This window comes from Vipera ursinii (genome assembly GCF_947247035.1).
Source record: "Vipera ursinii genome assembly, chromosome: Z".
In the NCBI taxonomy this organism is placed as follows: Eukaryota; Metazoa; Chordata; class Lepidosauria; order Squamata; family Viperidae; genus Vipera; species Vipera ursinii.
This window is the reverse complement of record NC_139517.1, coordinates 58,560,820-58,572,878: the sequence shown is the minus strand read 5'-3', so window position 1 is coordinate 58,572,878 and position 12,059 is coordinate 58,560,820. Positions and strand designations below refer to the sequence as shown.

Genomic DNA, 12,059 nt, shown 5'->3' with positions numbered 1-12,059 from the left:
CCGGCATGACTAGACGACAAAGGCGCACAGAACGCCTACGGAACCGTAGTGGGAAGGTAACAGGCTCAGTGGGTTAAGACGCTGAGCTTGTCGATCAGAAGATCGGCAGTTTGGAGGATCGAATCCCTAGTGCCGTGTAACAGAGTGAGCGCCTGTTACTTGTCCCAGCTTCTGCCAACCTAGCAGTTCGAAAGCACATAAAAATGCAAGTAGAAAAATAGGGACCATTACGGTGGGAAGGTAACAGCGTTCCGTGCGCCCTTGGTGTCTAGTCATGCCTTCCATCCTTCTGAGGTAGGTAAAATGAGGACCCAGATTGTTGGGGGCAATAAGCTGACTTTGTAATAATGCCGCTTTGGGGGGGGGGCGAAAGCCCTAATAAGCAGGCATATACATAGAATGAAGGCTATTGCTAAGCACATTGGTTTGTGCTTAAATTGTAAGCTGCCCTGAGTCTTCGGAGAAGGGCGGGATATAAATGGGATTAAAATAAAATAAAAAAAATGCCGGCCACATGACCATGGAGACGTCCTCGGACAAGCGCTGGCTCTTCGGCTTTGAAACAGAGATGAGCACCGGCCCCTAGAGTCGGAAACGACTAGCACGCATGTGCGGGGGAACCTTTACCTTTACCTTTATACTCTTAAATGTATGTTTATTCTTTATTCTATTTTATTCTCTACCCCATTTCCAGGCAAGTCTACAAATATCAATATGCCTATTGGTTCCTTTCTATGTGCCTCCCAAGTTTTTGGATCATTTAATGTTAACTTAAATTCTTTTAATTAAATTTTTTATTATTTCAATTTTCTGTAATTAAGAATCATTTACCAAAAAATGGAGAGAGGAACTGGGTGAAAAAAAGCACCAGTCACTAGGTTCATTTTATTTACACAATATAGCCTTCATAGCATTTTTAAAACATAAACTGGTTGTTTTGAGAGGATGCCCAGTTGCCTGGAAAAATAGATAAAAGAACTGAGAATAAAAGTGGGACTTCCGGTTTTGTTGCGCTGGCAGATGCAACCAAAGCTCCAGTTCCCCCACTCGATTTCAGCCTGCTGTGGGTCCAAAAAGGACCGAAAGTCACCCCATAGAGGTGACTGACCAAGAGGGACCCTTGTAGATTGCAGGAAGGCAATAGCCAACCCACTTGATCCAAGGAGCCCTCCAGAGCAGCAGGAGAAAGACTGGCTCCATCCACGTAGCCAGTCAGAAGCCACTGACTGCAGGGAGGAAAAGCAATTTATTATAAGCACAAGCCACATTTTCAACTGGGGTGAGGCTATTTGCCTTTTTTCCCTCTTCAATTTGAAAACCTGTCTTCAGGAAGAAAAAAAAAACATCCAAAGCAATTTCCCAGAATTGAGGGGTGGGGTGGTCTATCCTCCCTTTTAAAAGGCGGTGGTTTAAGCGTTTGGAAGAAACAGAGGAGTCTACAACGTAATTGTAAATACAACAAACAGAAACAGAAAAAGTCAAAGTTTGGGGATTTTTAACTTTTTTCCTCTTTTTTATATATTATTTTATATTACTTTTGGAGATTATTGGACTAAACTTGGTTTAAACTAACTGGAAAATTACCAAATGACATCTGAGGACATCTAATGGCAAGAGCAAAGACCTACATTAAAATATTTACTGAACTTATCTATATTTTGTCTAGAATAGTAAAAGTTGGCTAGATGCCCAGACATCATTTGAAATTTAAACCCTTTGATGTTTGATGTTCCTGATCTTCATAGTCCTGTGGATTACAGCTGAAAAGAGAAGGCTTTCTCTGGGCTGTTTTCTTTTTTCTTTTTGTTCTGCAGGATGGATTATAACTAAAAGATATAAACTACATTGAAACCATCTAGTCTTTTCTTTGGATTATAAGTACTGTTGGAACTGTATCTTTATAAGCTCCTTAATAGTGTGGATTATAGTGTGGATTATACATTTTTAACATCGGATTGGAGAACTATTTATGGACAATGGAAACTGAAATAGTGAAAAACTTCTTGAAGAAGGCCTAATAGACCACTAATTCAAATAGTAGGTCTTGGTGGATTATAAATTTTGACTGAGGGCAACTTTGGATACAGAATATTTGTCTTTGGAAGTGAATCCTCTCCATTTAGATTATAAATATTGTTTTGAACTGTGATTATTACAGCTACTTAAGGATAGAGTGAGTGAAGGAACTTTCTATAAGCAAGATACTTTGGACTAATTTTTGGCACAGGAATAAAGTTGGACCTTGGGACAATTTTTTTTCTTTTTTTTCTTTTCTCTCTTCATTCTCCATCTCATTGGTTTGGGAGAGTCAAGTGGATTATAAATTATAAATATTGGTTTGTAGAACTACCTATGGACAGTGGAAGTTGAAATAGTGGAGAAGCATTTTGTAGAAGGTTTATGGACTATCAATTTAATCTGCCCTAATGGTTTTTGGAAATGGACTCTATCTTCAGAAGTGAACTATATATTTTTTTCCACTTGTTTGTTTTTGCTCACCTTTTTTCTGAGAGGACTTATAGATCTTGAGACTATAGATATGGGTTATAAGAACTGTTTAAGATAATTTTCAAAGATATACTGTGTTGAATATAATGTTAATGGCTTGGTTGAAGGTGGATGTGGGGGAAAAGCCTTAGAGTTTGAAAAAGGAGTTTTCAGTGATGCTTTGGAAAGGAACTCAGAAAATACTAAGAAGGTCTATGAATAAATCTTTACTAAACGAGAAAGAATTTATACAAATACCAACAAAGAAAATGGAATTCTTTAAAAAAAAGAAGAAATCTCCCTTCAAAATGTGTGGGATACAGCCAAAGCATACTTTAGAGGTTTGGCTAAAACATACATGGCAAAAAAGAATAAAGAAAAAAACAACATTTAAAACTACAGGAAGAACTTAAGAAATTAGAATCAGAACTACAAGCAGACCCACAAAAGAAAATACTTAAAAAACAAGTAGAACTAATAAAACATAAAATAAACTTAGCAGAGGCCAAAAAATGTTGCAACAAATTAAAAGAGACAAACAGCATTTTTTTGAAAATGCTAATAAACCAGGGATGTGGCTAGCATATAAATTGAAAAAAGTGAGAAAAAAGTGATAAATAAACTACAACAGAGCTTTTCAACCATTTCACTCATTGTACCACTTTTAGGATATGGCAACATCCGAGTACTACCAGTAGCCTAGCAAGGTGTCAAAAACTTGATGACCAAAAAAAAGGGGGGAAAAATTGATGAAGTACAGGAAGTCCTTGACTTACAACAGTTCGCTTAGTGACTGTTCAAAGTTACAAGGGCACTGAAAAAAGTGCCCCCCCCAAGCCACAGCCGAGCAAGACACCTGCCTGCCTGCCCAGGGGCGCTCTTCCTCCTGTCCAAGGTTTTCATTGTAGTGAGCATTTCTGTTGAGGTTGGGCAGCAGGGGTGGGGTGGGAGGTGTTTGGTTTTTATTTCCCCCCCCCCGGCTGCTGGGTGGTTGCAGCAGGCTTTGGTCACTTCACATGACCCTGGGAAACTGTGACCATCATAAATATGAATCAATTGCCAAGCATCTGAATGTAAATCATAAGATCTTGAAGATCCTGCAACATTCCAGCTGATTGGTGCTTCTTCTGGGCTCAGCAGAAGCGCCAGGATCAGCACCAAGCTCCACCTGGAGCCTGGTGCTGATCCTGGTGCTTCCGCTGAGCCCTGACAACCCTGCAGCTCCAGCCATCTCTCGCTCAGGCTTGTGTGGTGCTGCCACCAGTTCAGCTCATTCCCCTCCCCTGCTACCATTTTTCTAGGATGGTCATGTACCACCTGCCAGGTGCCAATGTACCACAGGTGGTACCCATACCACCAGTTGAAAAGCCCTCAACTACAAGACTCAAAAGGAGACTTACAGTTTCAAAACGATGCAATTAAAAAATAATCAAAGACTTCTACAAGATACTTTATAATACAGAGGAAACTTCACAAGAGAAAATAAAGCACTATATTAAAAAAAGCAGATTTACCAAAAATTCCAGAGAATATGCAAAATATTTTAAATTAAAAAAAATCAATGATGGAGCTGACGGAGGCTATCGAAAGACAAAAAAATTGATAAGACTCCAACGGTTCACTTAGTATATCTTGTAGGTTTTTGTATAATTCCGCCGGTAGCCCATTTGAACCCAGTGTTTTTCCATTTTTTGCCTTTTTATGGCCTCTGATATTTCCATCATTGTAATTCTTTCCTCTAACATAGTTTTAAATGTCTCTGGGATTTTTGGAAGGTTCTCTCTCTTGGGGTTTCCTCTATATCATACAGTTCCTAGTAATATTCCTTAATTATCTTTTTTATTTCTTCATTTTTAAATTGTAGACAGCCATTTCTATCTACTAAGCTGTATATCCTGGTTTATTTGCATTTTCAAAGAAATTCTGTTTTGCTCTTTATCTGCTGTGCCACTTTTTCTGAGTCTAATAAATTTAGTTTAGTTTATGTTTTATTATTTTATTATTTCTATTTCTCTTTTCAGTCTTTTTCTTTTCCAGCCACATGGATGGAAGCAAACATCACTTTAATACCAAAAGAAGATTCAGACTTGGCACAGATTAAAAACTACAGACTGATTTTGCTGCTTAGTGTGGATTATAAAATTTTCACTTCAATAATGGCAGAGACTGAAAAAATACGTAGTTTAATTCATACATCCAGACCAAATTGGCTTTTTACCAAAGAGATAAATTAAAAATAACTTAAGAGTGATAAAGGACGCATTAGAATACTATGAATTATACCCAGGGAAACAATTGGCACTAGTATTTCTAGATGCCCAAAAAGCATTTGACAACATTTCCAGGCAATTTATAATTCAGCGATTACAAATAATGGACTATGGACAGGATTTTATAAATATGATAAAAACAATATATAACAAACAGACAGCCAAAGTGTTATATCTCTGGTTCCTTAGGCATTAAGTGAGACAAAGTGTTAAAACAGCTAACAAGTTTATTACTCAGAACAGAAGCAAAGCATTTGATAATCTAAACTGGCAATTCATGTTCTAGCAACTTGCCAAAATGGACTTTGGGGAAACTTTATAAATGCAATCCATGCAATTTACGATAAACAGACTGCTAGAATAATTGTAAATGGAGACTATACAGAAAACTTTAATATTAAAAAGGGCACAAGACAGAGATGTCCTTTATCCCCACTACTATTTAAGTTTATTGAATTTATATACCACCCTTTTCCCATAGGACTCAGGGCAGTTTACAAAGTATTTAAAAACGTCAATACAATACAAAAGTTAAAAACAGTTAAAATAATTAAATTTAATCCCTGAAAAAATATAAAACCCCATTTAAAAACTCTCAGCCTGGGCCGGAAAGTTCAAAGAGCCAGGTCTTCAGGTCTCGGCGGAATGACCGAAGGTCGGGGGCAGTCCTAAGCTCCATGGGCAGCTGGTTCCAAAGGGCAGGCACACCCACTGAGAAGGCCCTCCCCCTGGGTGTTATCCGCCGGCAGTCTTTTACTGGCGGCACCCTGAGAAGGCCCTCCATGTAGGAGTGCACAGGACAAAGGGAACATGATGCCGGCAGCAGGTGTTCCCTTAAATATCCCAGACCCAAGCCATTTAGGGCTTTATAGGTCATCACCAGGACCTTGAATCTCACCCGGAGGGCAACCGGAAGCCAATGCAGCTCGTGGAGTAGAGGTGTTACATGGGAGTATTGGGAAACCCCCATCACAACTCACGCAGCAGCATTCTGCACCAGCTGAAGCCTCCGAGTGGTCTTCGAGGGCAGCCCCATATAGAGAGCGTTGCAGTAGTCTAACCGGGAGGTCACGAGCGCATGGGTGACTGTGCGTAGGACATCTCGGTCCAGATAGGAGGTGCCCCTAGAGTCAGAAATGACTAGCACGCAGTATGGGGGAACCTTTACCTTTATCCATTAGATGAAAGGTTGTTTATTCAGCCTACCTGGAGGCCATCATCAAAGACCAGGGAAAGAACCTTTGAACTGAGAAGAACAAAGAAAGAGGCGGGTAGAAGAGATTCTGGTTTGTATCTCCAATTGGAATTTGAAGGGGAAGAAGCAAATGTTGTAAATGCATGGAAGATCCCTTTTCCCATGGAAGGTTTTGACACCTGAAACTTAATTGATCTGGGACTGACCAAATGGAGTGAGGGGAGGGGGTTTTACTTGGGGACACTTTAAAAATATCAATCTGCGACAGTTTCCAGATCCTGTCTAGATTATCCACTGACAATCATGTTTTAGTAAAATTTCCTGCTTGCACAATCCTGTCTCCAAGAGTTCTTCCTTCCTAAGATGTGGATTGGGGTGGGTCCTGACATTAGACAGGATCTTCATTAAGAGTCAACCTGGAAGGAAAAATCTTACCGGGGGACTTTGCAAAAAATACAATGTTTAACAATGAGGCAAGGGGGGAGGAAAGCCCAAAGGAAAGGGAGTTTTCCCCCCAAACGAAACCCCACCAAAGGTCGGAAGCTGAAGCATCATATTCCTCTGGGGAAGAGGTGGTGGAGACGCACAACCGCAAACCACGGTGGTTCATAGGCATTGGAAGGAAAAGCGAGTGGGAAAAGGCATCAAGGAAAGTGACCTTGAGGTGGGGCGGCCACCAACCTGAATAGAGGCAAGAGATGGAGAGCTCCCTGCACGTCAGTGAAGAGGAGTGGAACCTAGAGAGGTCTATTGACCTGATGAAGAAAACCCTTAGCTCACTAAGAGGGGAGAAAGTTGAATACCGCAGCCGCAGCAGCGCCTGGAGCTGCAACTGAAGAGTCAGTGGGGGGGATCCGGAACCTGCAATACTGGGGCCGTCCGCTGGACCAGGAGCTGCTGCCTCAGTAGCACCCCCCCAGAACCACAAACGGGAGTCAGGATGAGGGGCAATACCGCCTGCTGCACAGACAATGATCTATTCAAAGACTACCGCCCTGGAACCAAAATTCAGGGGAGGGCCACCACACTTGGTATTTTTTCCTAACTCAAGTCCTCAACTCTATGGAAGAATACGGACAGGACATCCCCAGTGACAAAGCCTGTATCTGTATCATGCAATCCGCCTTAGATGGACTGGCTGAAGACTGGGTGGTGAACCTGCATGACTCCAACGTCCCAGAACTCAATGACTTCAACCTATTTATGTCATCCTTGAGGAGGAGGTTTGAGGATCCTTTGGATGATCATAAGGTTCAGGAGAGAATCAAAATGTTGAGGCAGGGCAGATGGCAGATCCATGCTTCCGAGGTAGGTAAAATGAGGACCCAGATTGTTGGGGGCAATAAGCTGACTTTGTAATAATGCCACTTGGGGTGTGTGTGTGAAAGCCCTAATAAGCAGGCATATACATAGAATGAAGGCTACTGCTAAGCTTGTAAGCCGCCCTGAGTCTTTGGAGAAGGGTGGGATATAAATGGAATTAAAATAAAAATAAAAATAAATGGCCGGTGGCTGAATATACCAAGAATTCCGAGCCATTGCCAGCAAGCTGAACTGGCCGGAAGACATCCTCCTTAGCCATTTCAAAGACGGGCTAAACTACGACCTGTATGACGCTTGCGTGCCTCGAGGAGACCCACACCATCTCAACGACTGGTATGTCCTGGCAGAGGAGGCGGAGATAGACCTACTAAAGAGGCACCGCTGGGGAAAACCATGGGCCCGCCCGCCACATGAGCAAACACATGAGGGGGAAAAACCACCATCCACAGCTAAGAAATCAACAGGCTGTTTCAAATGCGGGAGAGAGGGCCAACACGCCGCAGAATGCTGCTCAAAAGCCCCTCAGCATAAATCAGAGGCATCTCCCTCCAGGAGACCAGGGAGATCCCAAGGTAACCCAAAAGAACCCTCCATGAAGGGGACAGAGGCTGTAGAGTCCCCAACTACTGCCAAGGACTGGGATTGGATTCCAGCCTACACTGAGGGGGCAGTGGACACCTCATAAGACAGCTCGGAGGGAGAACCATTGGTAAGTGGATCCATTCCACCCAGACTTAAGACAGTGACTATATTAGCTTCCTCTATACCTGAAGCAGTCAAAGTAAAAGCCCTAATAGACTCTGGCTGCACCTGCTGCCTCATCAGCCCGACGCTGGTGGGGAATTTGGGCTTCCCAGTGAGGAGACTAAAACAACCAATCTCCTTTGGCCAGTTAGATGGGTCAATAGGGGGGGCGGTCCCAGCTACCCTAGCCACTTTACCAATTCACCTGTCCCTGGGGACTCATGAGGAAGACATAACTCAATGAGGAAGACAGGACTGGAATGGCTGAAGAAATGGAACCCCGGGATAAATTGGAGGACAACAGAACTCAACTTCCCGGAGGGGGAGCATAGGAGCTTAAAACCTCAAAGCATCCCCCAACCCAAAGAGAGGAGTCAGCATCAGTGGGGGAAGAGAAGGGGTTATCATAGATACTGGAGGAATATAGGGACCTTGCTGAAGTTTTCAGTGAGGAACAGGCAGAGGAGCTTCCCCTCCACCACCCAACAGACTGTGCTATAGAATTCAAACCCGGGGCAAAACTCCCAAAGCCCAGGATGTATGCCATGAGCCCAAAGGAAACGGCAGAGATGGAAAGATTTATAAAGAAAAACTTAGAAAGAGGATTTATTGAGCCTGCCAAACTCAAAGTGACCGCTCTGGTCCTGTTCAGGGAGAAGAAGGATGGCTCTTTTCGTTTGTGCGTGGATTACAGGAATTTAAATACAATTAGTGAATGTAATCTGTACCCCCTACTCCTAATGAAGGATATGCTATCCCATGTAACGAAATGAAGGATTTTTACCAAACTAGTCCTGAGAGAAGCATACTACCGCATTAGGATTAAGGAAGGAGACGAAAGAAAGACTGCGTTCAATTGCCCAATGGGTTGCTACCAGTTCAAAGTACTGCCATTTGGACTGCAAGGGGCCCCCTCGGTTTTTATGCAGTTAATTAATGAAGGGCTAAGTGAGCACCTTATAAGGTTTACCTGGTTTACCTGGATGACATCCTTATCTTCACTGAGACCAAAGGGGAACATATTAACCTAGTCAGAGCAGTCCTGAAAAAGTTGTGGGCCACCCACCTATATGCTAAACTATTAAAATGTGAATTCCACCAGGAAAGAATAGACTACCTGGGGTATTGCATATCCCCAGAGGGCAACGAAATGGACCTGGGAAAATCAGGGCAGTATTAGAATGGACACCCCTCTGCATACGGAAGCAATTGCAAAGTTTCCTGGGATTTGCAAACTTCTACTGTCAATTCATCCCTTCGTTTGCCCAAATAGCCCTGCCACTCACGAACTTGTTGAAAACGAGGTGTGTGTGTGTCCCCAGTGAAACCCAGCCAGCCTCTGAAGTGGACAATGGAATTTGAGAGGCTAAAGAGACTTTTTTCTGCTGAACCTGTCCTGAGACACCCAGATCCCAATAAGCCTTTTGTAATACAGGCAATGTTAGCAATGGGAGCCATATTATTACAGGAAAATGACGAGGGAGCATTGCAACCATGTGCATATACATCCAGGAAACTCACGGAGACAACATTGGCCCGTGTGGGAAAAGGAGGCTTATTCTGTGAGATGGTCATTACTTACATGGTGCCAGTTCCTGGAAGGAAATAAAATCCCCTTCCAGGTCTGGACAGACCACAAAAATTTGGAAGCACTAAAAACACCCAGGAAACTCACTCCTAAGCATGCCCGCTGGTCCCAACATTTTTACCAATTTAATTTCACTCTCAAACACTTACTGGGGGGAAGAATTTCCTGGCAGATACATTATCTCGCATGCCCCAATATAACAGCACATGGGCCATTGACTCCAAACCACTTATGCCTAAACAACAACTGGCAGCACCAATCACCACCAGGTCCCAAGCTAAAATGAAGCCGAAGGTGGATAGCCTAATTGGAATAGAATTCCGAAAGTCTTTGGAAAATAGACATGTGTGCACAATTAAAGATGGACTACCCTGGATGGGTCAGAAGTTATACATACCTGCCACCCAGAGGATCAATTTCATGCAACTGTGCCATGATACAAAATCAGCAGGATATTTCGGGTTTGTAAAAACCTTACACTTAACTAAAAGGCAATTTTGGTGGCCATCCATGAAAAAAGACATAGAAAGCTATGTGGGCAGCAGCCAAATTTGTGCGATGGCTAAGAGGCTGCAAGGGAAATCTCCAGGACTGTTACAGCCAGTGGCAAATCCCTCAGCCCCATGGAAAGAAATAGCCATGGATTTTATAATGGAACTACCAGAAAGCAACGGGAACACTGTAGTCTGGATGGTCACAGACCTGTTTTCCAAACAGGTGCACTTCATCCCTTGCCAAAAGATCCCCACCAGAAAAGCCTTAGCAAAACTTTTCGTGCAGCATATTTACAGATTGCATGGGGCACCACAAACTATCGTATCTGATAGGTGGGTGCAATTTATGTTGGCATTTTGGAAAGAATTTTTATCCCTTTTAGGAACCACCCAAGGACTGACATCTAGTCATCATCCGGAATCGAATGGTCAATGTGAAAAATCTAACTTAGTGTTGTTGTTGTTGTTGTTAGTTGCAAAGTCGTGTCTGACCCATCGCGGCCCTATGGACAATGTTCCTCCAGGCTTTCCTGTCCTCTACCATCTTCTGGAGTCCATTTAAGCTCACGCCTACTGCTTCAGTGACTGTTGTGACTCAGGGCCAGCCTGTGGGTCCGACAGCCGGGTCCGATGTATCGGAGGACTCAGATGTGGGGGAGGAGGGAAACGAACCGGCTGATGATGATTTGGAGACTTTGCAGAGTCCTCAGCCGGGAACCTCTTCTCAGCTGTGTGAGCCCGAGAGTGCGGAGGATGATGACCCACAGCTGGCCCTGTTCAAGGACGCCCGACGCAGGAGGCAGACGAGCAGGGACAAACAAAGAAAGGCTATGGGACTCCTCGGGAGGAGGCACAGGGAGACCACGCCCTGAGCTCTCTATAAAAGAAGTGTTTGGGGAGGGGCTGGTTGCTGAAAGCAACTTTTCCGTTTGAGAAGTCAAGCTCTTGTATTCTTGTAACAGTGTAATTAAAACTTGGCAGAAGCCTTTTGGTCTTGGACGCTTTCCAGACTCTTCTTTTGATTAGGGGTGCGAGAAGAGGGCTGGTTCAGAACAGTTTGCTTTCAGCCACCCACCCCTTAATACTACGATGGAGCAGCTTCTTGCCGAGAATGCCCAGCTCAACCAGCAACTCACCTTGCTGGCCACTCAGGTGGCACAACTGCAGGCTCAGGTACATGCTGCCCCCCCACCCAGGAGGAAATGTCAGATAGCTATGCCGGATAAATTTGCTGGTAAACCAGAACTGTTTCCTGCCTTCCTGGGACAATGCCAGCTTTATATCAGCGTGAGAGCAGCTGATTTCCCCACTGACCGAGATAAGGTGGGATTCGTATTGAGCCTTCTGTCGGGAGATGCAGCTCGTTGGGGCACGCCTCTGTTGGCACAGCCTAGCCCTTTGTTGGATAACTTTGGGGGGTTTTGTGACCATATGCGCCTCATGTACGAGGACCCGATTAAGGCGCAGACGGCCACCCGACGCCTGAAAGCCTTGAGGCAGGGTCAGCGCCCTCTACAGGCCTATATCAGCGATTTCCGGCTGCTTAGCCAGGATTCCGCCTGGAATGAGGCTGCGCTCGTGGATGCCTTTCAGGATGGCTTGTCAGAGGAGATGTTGGATGAGCTGGCCCGCGTGGACATTCCCTCAGACCTGAATGGGCTGATCCATCTTTGTCTGCGGATCGATGCCCGGCTGCAGCAGCGTAAGAGTCGCCGTGCCACCCCACAGACCCCTGCCGCCCCTGTTGTGCGTGAGCCCCCAGTCCAGAGGGAGGAGCCAATGGAGCTGGGTGCCGCCAGGTCCCGTCTATCGGTGACGGAAATGGACAGACGACGATCGGAGGGGTTGTGTTTTTACTGTGGGGACCCTGGACATTTGGCTGCTTCTTGCCCGAAGAAGCGTCAGCGGGCGTCAGTGACCAAGCCTGCCCCGAGAAAGTCCCCTGCTTTGCTATCGGG

The 12,059-nt window shown here is 44.3% G+C and overlaps 1 protein-coding gene across 4 annotated transcripts in view; it reads right to left on the bottom strand.

Annotated features, from left to right (window-relative positions):
• The window catches only part of HUS1 (HUS1 checkpoint clamp component), a 63,105-nt gene that overhangs the window by 22,643 nt on the left and 28,403 nt on the right, over positions 1 to 12,059 (bottom strand). The gene's annotated exons all lie outside the window — the stretch shown is intronic.